Genomic DNA, 10740 nt, shown 5'->3' with positions numbered 1-10740 from the left:
TTGGCTGAGTTAGTCAGAAGTGGAATGTGTTTAGCTGGCTTTTCTGCACGGATGTGCAAAGCCAGCTAGCCCCATACTTCTGTTTCATTCTCTTTTGCGAAGCTGAGCAGTTCCTTTACAGTTGTACAGGAAAGATTAAAAAACACGCACACTATACAGACTAATCTGGGGAGCATTGTTAGATATTCCAACTCAGAAGAAAATGAGAAGCTACTTCTTACCATTTTAAGGATTCCTATTACTGAAGCCCATTTCCACCTTTCTCCTTTTAAATGTTGCACATAGCCTGCGACATATACAGTAAATAGTCTCCTGCAAAATAAATGATTCTATTTTGCCCACAGCTCACCTTTGCCCTTCCAGGCTGCCTCCCCTCCCTCTCCCTCCCTCTTTCTCCCTTTCTCTCTCTCTCTTATGAACAGTAGGACTTGTAAGGCTTTCTAGCCCAAGAACTCTGTTGAGAAGTGATTCATGTGTGGCTGTGTCCTCCCTGGACTGTACAAATTCAAACTGCAGGAGGGAGGTAGCATTTTGAATGATCCCTGCATTAGAGTTGCCAGCTGCCCATTATCTGGGAAAGGGCCTTTTCAGTTGTGGCTCCTTGCTTGTGGAATGCTCTCCCCAGTGAGGCCCTCTTGGCACCACCATTAACATCCAAGTAGAAAATGATCTCTTCTCCCAGGCATTTCACAGATGGCGGTGATTGTTTTACTGTCTGTTGATTGTGTGTTTAAGCTGCTGTTTTGTTTTTGTTTCACAATTGTATGGTTTTAATGCATTGTTCTTTTTCTGATGTTATGCCATCCTTTATACTTTTAAATTTTGTAAGTTGTTTGGAGACTACATATGTGTCAAGCAACTAATAAATTGAAATTCTTTGGTGATCACTCGTAGCCGAGTAAGATTGTCTTCCATACACACGGTTTTAACAATGAGTCCGTAAGTGACTGTGGAGGCCAATTCTGGATCCACACGTCCTTCCACAGTGGAGACATTGGTTTCCAGACGGGAGTTGATCACAGTGTGGATTTGCCAAGTGTGCCTTCCTCTTCATACGTTTCTCCCTTGCGTCCTGAGTTTGAGTGTCTTCAAAGCCCATGACACCTTTGGTAAAGGCTGTTCTCCAACTGGAGCACTCGCAGGCCAGGGTTTTCCAGTTGTCAGTGCTTATACTGGAAGAAGCAAAGATCACCAGTGTTGAAGCAATGATTCTTCAACATCAACTTCGTCCCACCCATATAATGGGTGGCTGTCCCCTTGGTCTTTAACAGCTGCTGTGCTCAGGAGTGCTAGGGACTGAGGGCCTTGTATTTTACCATGTGCCATTCATTGAAGGCATTAGACCTTACAATTCCATGCTGGCCTGTTTGAGGGTTGTAATGGGCCACAGGCATGGCCAAACCTGGCCTTCCAGCTGTTTTCGGACTACAGTTCCCATCATCCCTGACCACTGGTTCTGTTAGCTATGGAAGCTGGGAGTTGTAGTCCCAAAACAGCTGGAGGGCCAAGTTTGGCCATGCCTGCTTTAGGGCAATCAATTTTACTACGGCACTACATTCCCTTAGTGGCTTAGACCCAGTCAAAGCAGTTATCTTGCTGTACCTGGGAGTTCAGAGCCTCGTTTGCATAAACAGGGCATACCAAATCCAGTGTGGACAGTAGATGAAGTAGACATTTGGCTATATATTCATCACCCCATCAATATTTTGATCACAGGGGCTGGGTCATTTCATATGGGGAGAGGCAGTATTGGCTTCCTAAACTGCGTAAGATTATATAGGTCAAAATGCAGCACTTTGAATTGGGCCTAGAGACTAATTGGCTCTACTAAAACTGCTCACAGGGACCTAAATATGAATTCCATAGATCTGAGGCCAGAAGCTGGGGTGCTAGTAAGCAGTGGCGTAGCGTGGGTTGTCAGCACCTGGGGCAAGGCAAGTAATTTGCGCCCCCTAACCCGTGGATTTGCGCCCCCTAACTCTAACCCCCAGATGTTGTGCCCGGTGCGGCCGGCCCCCCCTGCACCCCCCACGCTACGCCACTGCTAGTAAGTGCAGAATTATTTCAGCAGCACAGCTGTCTCCCAGATTCTCAGGGGTGGGGAACCTAATTTATTTTATTTAAACAATTTATATACTACTTAACTACAGTAGTCTCTGAGCCGTCTACAAAGATACAATGCCAGAAATAAAAAATAAGGGTTGAGTTCCTTTCTGGGCAACCTCTTGAGGACAATATGGCAGTGGCAGGCGGAGACATAGGCAAAAGTGGGTGGAGCCATGAATGCAATTTTTGCCTTTGTACAGAATCCCGGTTTCTAGACTCACAAGCAAGGACACGCTTCTCCATCCAGGAAGGAAACAAGCACTATCGGAATTCAAGGATACATTTCAGCCAGGAAAATATGCAGACTGAGGGAAGCTCACATGGAATGATTAGCACATGGATTGTATATGATTAATTAATTAGTTAATAAATGGTTTTCTATCATTGGTAGGCCATGGCTAACAACAACAGTCAAATATTTTCTTTCAAAAAATCGTTTTTAGTGAAGCAACTGGAATTTCCAGGCTGCACAAAATCGTAATGTTCAAAACTGCTAAAATAAAACGAAACCTAAACCAGTGAACCTGCAGAAAAGCAAAGAAAGGAGAGCATTTGTCTGAGTCTAAAAATGTATGACACAACAGGAAGGGCAGAAAGGCAGAGAAAAGTATAGGGAAGTAGAGAGAGATGGGGAAAAACACAAAATGAAATGAAAAGAAGATTATAAAAGAAGATTATTAAAAGCTTTTTTAAAAAGGGACCTGACTAGGTCACATGGATTTTTTGCACTCCTGATGTGGATGATAATTGTGTGGTTTGAAGCAATTTAAAGGAGGGGCGGGCTGTCTGTGCATTTGTATTTCAACACCTGTCATGACAAGCACCAGTTCTCACGCCAAGGCACAGTGTCACATGCACTGTTGACACTAGTGAGCATGCAGGACATCACCCCCATTTTGCAGGTAGGGTAATTAGAGGGGAAAGCGATTTGCCAAAGGCCAGAAGGTTGAGCAGTGGCACCGCAAACAACCAAATCCAGGTCTCCTGTCTCCCAGCTTTTTCATCTACTGGGACTGTGGCGCCACCAACACCCAGATGAACAGGTCCAGACTGAGGTTGTTCAAAGGGCCCAGTGCAAATAGCCCTCGAATCTGAGACCCCACATGACTTCCCCCAAAGAATCATGGAGACTGTAATTTGTTAAGGGTGCTGGGAATTATAGCTCTGTTAGGGGGTGGACTTCAGTTCCCACGATTCTTTGTGGGGAATGTCATATGCTTCAAATGAGCTTGAAAAACATGGTATGCATGGAGTCCGAGTGCAGGGAACGTCGGTTAAGGATTACGGAAAGGAATGTCGCCAAGTTAGCAGATTCCTCCGCTATTTTGAGTGTTCCCCCAGCACCTTCTGTTTGCATTTTATTTTGCTTGTAAAGGAAGGCTAGGAAGGATTTAGCTGCACAGGACAAAATCCAAATGCAGAGCAAGGCTCCTCGCTGAAAACTACAGCAGAATGGTCCCCACCCTTTTCCACCAGACATGGGGCCTCTGGAATGTGTACACATCCTGCTCACTACCTGGTTCCTGTCTAATCAAAGCCTCACCCAGGTCACAGTTTTAATTGGCTTTTTTAGAGCCCTCCAAGCAAGAGTTATGGGACTCCCATTCCCATCAGCACCAGTTAGCATGGTCAGTGGTCAGGGACGATGAGAGGTATAGTCCCAAGAACGTTTGAAGGACTACAAGTTCCTCATCCTGGACATAGAGGAATCGTGTACCATACAGGAAGCCCTGCGAAGTCACCTGTTGGAACAATACCATCCATGCATTATGAGAACACAAGAAGGGCCTGTTGGATCGGGCCAAGCACCCATCCTGGTCTCACCAGACACCTCCAGGAAGCTCACAAGAAGGCCTGAGTGCAAGAGGACTGAGACCTTACCAGGACCCATTAAGACTAGAGATCTATACCAGTGGTTCCAAGCTGGGGGGGCCACAGACCCCAAGTGATCCAAATAACCGTCACCTGTCTGGGACATCCTGTTTTGAGGGGCCATGCTTTTGCACGAGAGCACAGCACCCCAAAACATATGAGATCGCAGCAGCCAAAACCGTGCATCTCAGTTTTGTGCTGGGACATGTTGGGAAGGTATGGCGGCACCATTCACATAACAAAAACTAGCAGTACTTGCCTAATTGGGAACAAAAAAGCAAAGACATCGCCTTGCCAACAAAGGTCCGTATAGTTAAAGCTATGGTTTTCCCAGTAGTGATGTATGGAAGTGAGAGCTGGACCATAAAGAAGGCTGAACGCCGAAGAATTGATGCTTTTGAATTATGGTGCTGGAGGAGACTCTTGAGAGTCCCATGGACTGCAAGAAGATCAAACCAATCCATTCTTAAGGAAGTCAGCCCTGAGTGCTCACTGAAAGGACAGATCATGAAGCTGAGGCTCCAATACTTTGGCCACCTCATGAGAAGAGAAGACTCCCTGGAAAAGACCCTGATGTTGGGAAAGATGGAGGGCACAAAGAGAAGGGGATGGCAGAGGATGAGATGGTTGGACAGTGTTCTCGAAGCTACCAGCATGAGTTTGATCAAACTGCAGGAGGCAGTGGAAGATAGGAGTGCCTGGCGTGCTCTGGTCCATGGGGTCACGAAGAGTCAGACACGACTAAACGACTAAACAACAACAACGATCTACCCCACTTTGCAACATCCCACATGTGAATCTTGTACTAAGCACCACTGGAGGGAAGCACAAATCCTGCTGCTATCACATAATGCACCTTTGCCCTCCTTTGGAGTATAAGAAAAACACTCTTTATAAACCAAACCATTAAACCCAAATCCCTTTGAAAACTCGGCAGCAGTGGAACTGAAAGGGGGAATAGGGGCATTCCAGGATCAGATCAGAAGCTGGATTGGCTTTCATCATTCTGGGATTATCCTTGGGAAATAGGGACACTTCGTATGGATAACCCCACCTGCAAGACACAAAATCCAGCCCTCCTCTGTGCAGTTCCTTGTTGCCATTTGGGACTGACTCCCCACAGTCCCCGGCTGCTCCCTCTCTTGCTTGGAGCCCGGAGTCTTTGAATCTTAGACGAGTAAGGTACATTTTTAAAGTTAATTCCACTAGGGTTGAAAGTTCATTCAGCTATAGAGGAAACTCGGGCCCAGGGAGATGGCAAACGCAATCTTCCTGGCCTCTCTGTCTGGTTCCTAGGACTCTCCCCAGCCAACATATTCTCATCAGCCACACACCCAATCCTCAGGGTACACCCCTTGCCAATCCTATTTCATGCCCTTGAGTGGATTTTTTTAAATAAAAAAAATACGCCTTCCTGGAATGTGTCCTTGGACTCTGGCAGTGGTTGCCGGGGAGGGAGAACAGAGAGAGAGGTGTACGAATGCATGAAGGAGCTAGCACACTGTATAAAGGTAACGTTTGCATTCTTTGCTTCGCCTGCTTTTGTTCCTGTCTCTGCCCATCACTGCCTGTCCAGAATGGATGTGACCTTTCAAGATGGAAAAAGAAGTTCCTCCTTCTCTGACCTAGGCTCTGTGATGGCTGGGCTCCTGGACTGCTGCAGGAAACAAACCACCAGTGGCGTAGCGTGGGGGGTGCAGGGGGGGCCGGCCGCACCGGGCGCAACATCTGGGGGTTAGGGTTAGGGGGCGCAAATCCACGGGTTAGGGGGCGCAAATCCACGGGTTAGGGGGCGCAAATTACTTGCCTTGCCCCGGGTGCCGACAACCCACGCTACGCCACTGCAAACCACATTCACACCATCCAGTTAAAGCACTACAATACCACTTCGAACCGCCACAGCTTCCCTCATGGAACTGAGCTGTGAGTTGTTAGGAGACACCAGTCCCTTCCACACAGGTACAATTCCCAGAATTCCCTTGTGAAGAAGGAACCACTCTGGGAGTTGTAGTTCTGGGAGGAGGAATAGGGACCTCCCAACAGCTCTCTGTACTTTTAGTGAGCTACAACTCCCAGAATTATTTGCAGGGGAGAGGGAGCTACGATTGTTTAGACTGGTATCATGGTGCTTCAAATGTACGGCATGAATGTAGCCTCTGATTGACAGGAGGTTCTATCCAACCAAGCCAAGTACACAGGGAAAGAGAGCAGGCAGGCAGCCAGCTAACAAAAGAGAGATCCTGGCCTGGAAACAGACCATGGGTGGTTCTGGATCAGCAGCCCAAGTAAACAAAGCAATGCAGAGCTGCAGAGATCAGACTTATCCAGCCACAGAAAGAAATGGTGAAGAGGTTCAGGCTTGGGCTGGGGTGGAGGTGGGGATACTGGGGGTCACTGAAAAGAGGTAGGGGAGATTTAAAAAAAAATCCCTCCTGTAAAACAGTACCTAAGGGGGGTATCAGGGAAAATATTAAGAGGTTGGGCAAGATCTCTGTAATCCAAGCATGGGCTGTTTTTGGATCATGCAAATTAGCTCAAAGCGAATCTCTATCATGCAGCTATAGCACTGGTTGTACTTTTCAGAAGCAATAATTCACGCGCTCCCTTCACCATGGAAATAAGTCTGAGGTTTGAATCGTAGCATTAGAAAATTGCAAAGTTGGAAGGGACCATGAGGATCATCCAGTCCAACTCCTTGCAGTGCAAGAATGTTTTGCCCGACATGGGGCTCAAACCCACAACCCCAAGATGAAGAGTCTCATGCTTTTCCGACTAAGCTATCTCATTCTGCAAGCACACCATATATATAAAGCACCCCACCCCAAGAATCCTTGGAGCTGCAGTTTACCTCTCACAAAGCTACAATTCCCAGTACCCTTAACAACTACAGTTCCCATGATTTTTTTGATATATTTTTTTGGCGCTTTAAAATGTACACAGCCTGAGTTAAGTTTAAGTGTTGCAATGCTATAACCACAGATGGTGGTCTAAGGTGTTGCTAACAATTGAAACAAGAATGTAGCTAATATATTCATTTAAAAAACAACAACAACACATCCCACTGTTTTAGAAAGTGCAGGTTGCCAATTAACTTCCTAAGCTGTTTGCTAGGCGACCGTCTAATTTTTCTATTTCTTTCCCCCACTGCAAAAACAATCAGCTCGACAGAGTCATTTTCCGAACCCGCTCACCGAAGACAACATCAAGGGTTGTGCTTCAGATGTTTTTAGCCTGGTAACAAGATGATGTCAGTGGTAAAGGAAAGTGACCAATCAGCAGGGAGAATGAATCAGATAACTGCTGAGATTTCACCCAGGCTGTTTCCTAGCAAAGTCGGAGCTGCTTGCAAAGTGCAAAGCAGGGGGGAAGGGGGGGAGATCTCTGCACTTCCTTTGCACTTGCTGCACAGACAGGATGTCTCCAGCCACTGTTTGATAGCATTTGCATGAAGTCAAAGGAACAAGTCTCTCTGTGTGTGTGTGTGTGTGTGTGTGTGTGTGTGTGTGTGTGTGTGTGTGCGCACGCATATGTGCACATGAGTTTGTGCTCGTAAGATAAATATTGATAGCTTTCCTGGCAATACCAACCTTCCCAAGACCACAGTGATATAGAAACTTACGAACATCAGCTTTGAACAGTTGCTGCTTCTAAATGCTTTTGTTCTGTAAACAAACCCTCAGCAACCATATGATGTAACTCCTGGCAAATTAATCTTATTCCCAGGCCCTTGAAAAATATTGACGAAGCTGCTGCCCTTCAGTCATGGTTATTTTTGCTGTTAAGAGCATTAAAAAACCTCTGCCGGATCAAACCAATAACCCATCTTTTTTTAAAGCTGGGTGACCATCACTGCCCCCGTGGGAACACGTTGCACAGTTTAACTACATTGCTGGCAACATATTTCTCTCAGGAGACAACGGAGGAGCATGGCTTTGGGGGTGAAGTCAAACCATTGGAGAGTTACAGTGCCTGCTGTGGCTGTAGAGACCGATACAGGAGAGACATGTTTTGTTGCAGCTGGGGCAGATGAAGGCGTCCGGTTTGAGCTGTTGCAGATGCACCATGGCATTTCTTCTCTCTGTGCTCCTCCCAACGGCCATTTCTCCTCCGGTCGCTGCTACAGATACACAACTTGACTGTCCGTCTCCAGGCACTGCGATCTTCTGCAAGGGATTTCCACACGGCGGGGTTGACGTTGCCAGCCTTCGTGTCTCGTCTGCAGACATATTTGTAACACAGAGTTGGCCTGGTGCCTGAAGCCAGCTCCCCGTGGAGCACATATTTGGGGAACCTGCCATTTTCCATTTTGTGGACAGGACCAAGCCAGCATAGACGTCACTGAGACGGGAGCGTGAACATGTTAGGAATGTGGGCTTCAGAGAGCACATATTTGTAAATAAGTACTCTCTTTTATAGGGACGCGGGTGGCGCTGTGGTCTAAACCACAGAGCCTAGGGCTTGCCGATCGGAAGGTTGGCGGTTCGAATCCCCACGACAGGGTGACCTCCTGTTGTTCGGTCCCAGCTGCTGCCCACCTAACAGTTGGAAAGCACGTCAAGTGCAAGTAGATAAATAGGTACCGCTCCGGCGGGAAGGTAAACGGCTTTTCCGTGCACTGCTCTGGTTCGCCAGAAGCGGCTTAGTCATGCTGGCCACATGACTAACCCCAGAGTCATCCGCAGCTAGACCTAATGGTCAGGGATGCCTTTACCTTTACTCCTTTTATGTGTCTGAATCCTACAGCATTTAGCTTCATTGGATACCCAACAAATCTACTGCTAATGTCCAAGGTTATTATACACCTTGGTGGCTTCAGGGAATCCTATCCCTCCCCCAGTGCGATGCGAAGAAGCAGATAAACAAGAAGAGTTCTTACCACGTAGTTTATTCAATATTCACAGAGAGAGATGAAGGAATGTGGTCTCTCTTAGATAATGGTGTTGCTCCGAGTAGCGCTGGATTTATGTTTGATGAGGTCTGAGGGACAGTGCACTGGCCCCCTCCTGAAAAAGTTTGCTGATCCCTTCCCTAAGCTACTGAAGGTAATGGGACGCTTTATGTGTCCAGCTGTCGATTGTCAACAACAAATTGTCACTATTTTTTTGTGTTGAATCGGGGTAGGCAACCTAAGGCCCGCGAGCTGGATGCGGCTCAATTGCCTTCTCAATCCAGCCCGCGGATGGTCCGGGAATCAGCGTGTTTTTACATGAGTAAAATGTGTCCTTTTATTTAAAATGCATCTCTGGGTTATTTGTGGGGCATAGGAATTTGTTCATTTTTTTCTTCAAATTATAGTCCGGCCCACCGCATGGTCTGAGGGATGGTGGACTGGCCAACGGCTGAAAAAGGTTGCTGACCCCTGTATATGATATATGGTAATTTATGGACCTAATGGGTATCTAAAGCCATTTGCCTATAACAAAATATGTATTTTATTACACAAAACACTGTTGTTGTATGTAGGTTTTATTTGTTTTTTATCTTATATTTTGGAAATGTACATCCAGTTTTTTCCCCTTTAATTTTTTGGGGGCCCTCCAAGAGAGGGGGCCCCAAAGCTATAGCTTGTTTAGCTTATACGTAAATCTGGCACTGGCTCCGAGTAAAGTCCACTGCTCAGTCCCTCCTCTTCTACATCAGCCCTGCGCCGACTAACCTGTGCTTTCTGCCTTTGAGTTTTCTGTTCTATCACATTCAAGGCATGCCTGGTCCTGGGAGGGGGCAGGGGGCGGGTCAGGAATGCTTTCTAGAGACACTGAGTCTGTTAGCTGTCTCTCCCCTGGTCCTTCTTCTTCCTGCTGCTCTCCCGCTATTTCCCAGCTTCTCCCCTCTGCAGCCTCTGAACTCTGACCTTCTGCAAACCACTGTTCTAAATCCCTTCTTGGGAAGGTGCAGGAAGCGGGACCCTCCTCAGTCCAGTCCCTGACACCTGGACATGCTGGGGGCTGAATTTGGACCTTTGCATGCAAAGCAAATGTTCTACCACAGAGCTGTGGCCAATGCTCATAGTTTGTTTATCACAAAGGGCTTGCAAGCGAAGGGTCTTTCTACCAGCGCCGAGGGCTTTCTGGCGGTTCCCTCATTGTGAAAAGTGAGGTTACAGGGAACCAGACAGAGGGCCTTCTCGGTAGTGGCGCCCGCCCTGTGGAACGCCCTCCCTTCAGATGTGAAGGAAATAAGCAGCTATCCTATCTTTAAAAGACATCTGAAGGCAGTCCTGTTTAGGGAAGTTTTAAATATTTAATGCTGTATTGTTTTTAACACTCAATTGGGAGCCGTACAGAGTGGCTGGGGAAACCCAGCCAGATGGGCAGGGTATAAATAAAAAGTTGTTGTTGTTACCAATCTCTCCTGTTAACAGCCAGGGATCGACACCCGTCCTGTAGGCCCAGGTAGCCTGCATATCCTCTTAAGTCCACCTTTGCCCATCAGTAACACTGTCCCGTGGCTTGTGTCACAGCCGCCGTGGAGTAAGTGTCACTAAGCTAGTCGAGGCGCACATAACATTTTTAGAACAGCTGTTCCTGTTATGTTCAGTCCAAACACACCTTATTTCTCTCCCGGGTTCCTTTGTTTGTTGATTGCAGTTATTTATAGCCTGTCTTTCAGGATACAAATCCTTTCACATTAGGAGGCGCATGAAAAACTCACCCTCTCTGAAATGCAAGCACTCGCACACCAGCGACAGGGGAGGAATTGGATCTCATTCGCCTCGAAAGGCAGGCTTGCCTAATTTGCAGTTCGCGAAACAATATGTGAATT

The sequence above is a fragment of the Podarcis liolepis genome (genome assembly GCF_965112155.1).
Source record: "Podarcis liolepis genome assembly, chromosome: 4".
NCBI classification, from domain to species: Eukaryota; Metazoa; Chordata; class Lepidosauria; order Squamata; family Lacertidae; genus Podarcis; species Podarcis liolepis.
The sequence above is the reverse complement of the archived record's forward strand: the minus strand, read 5'-3'. Positions refer to the sequence as shown.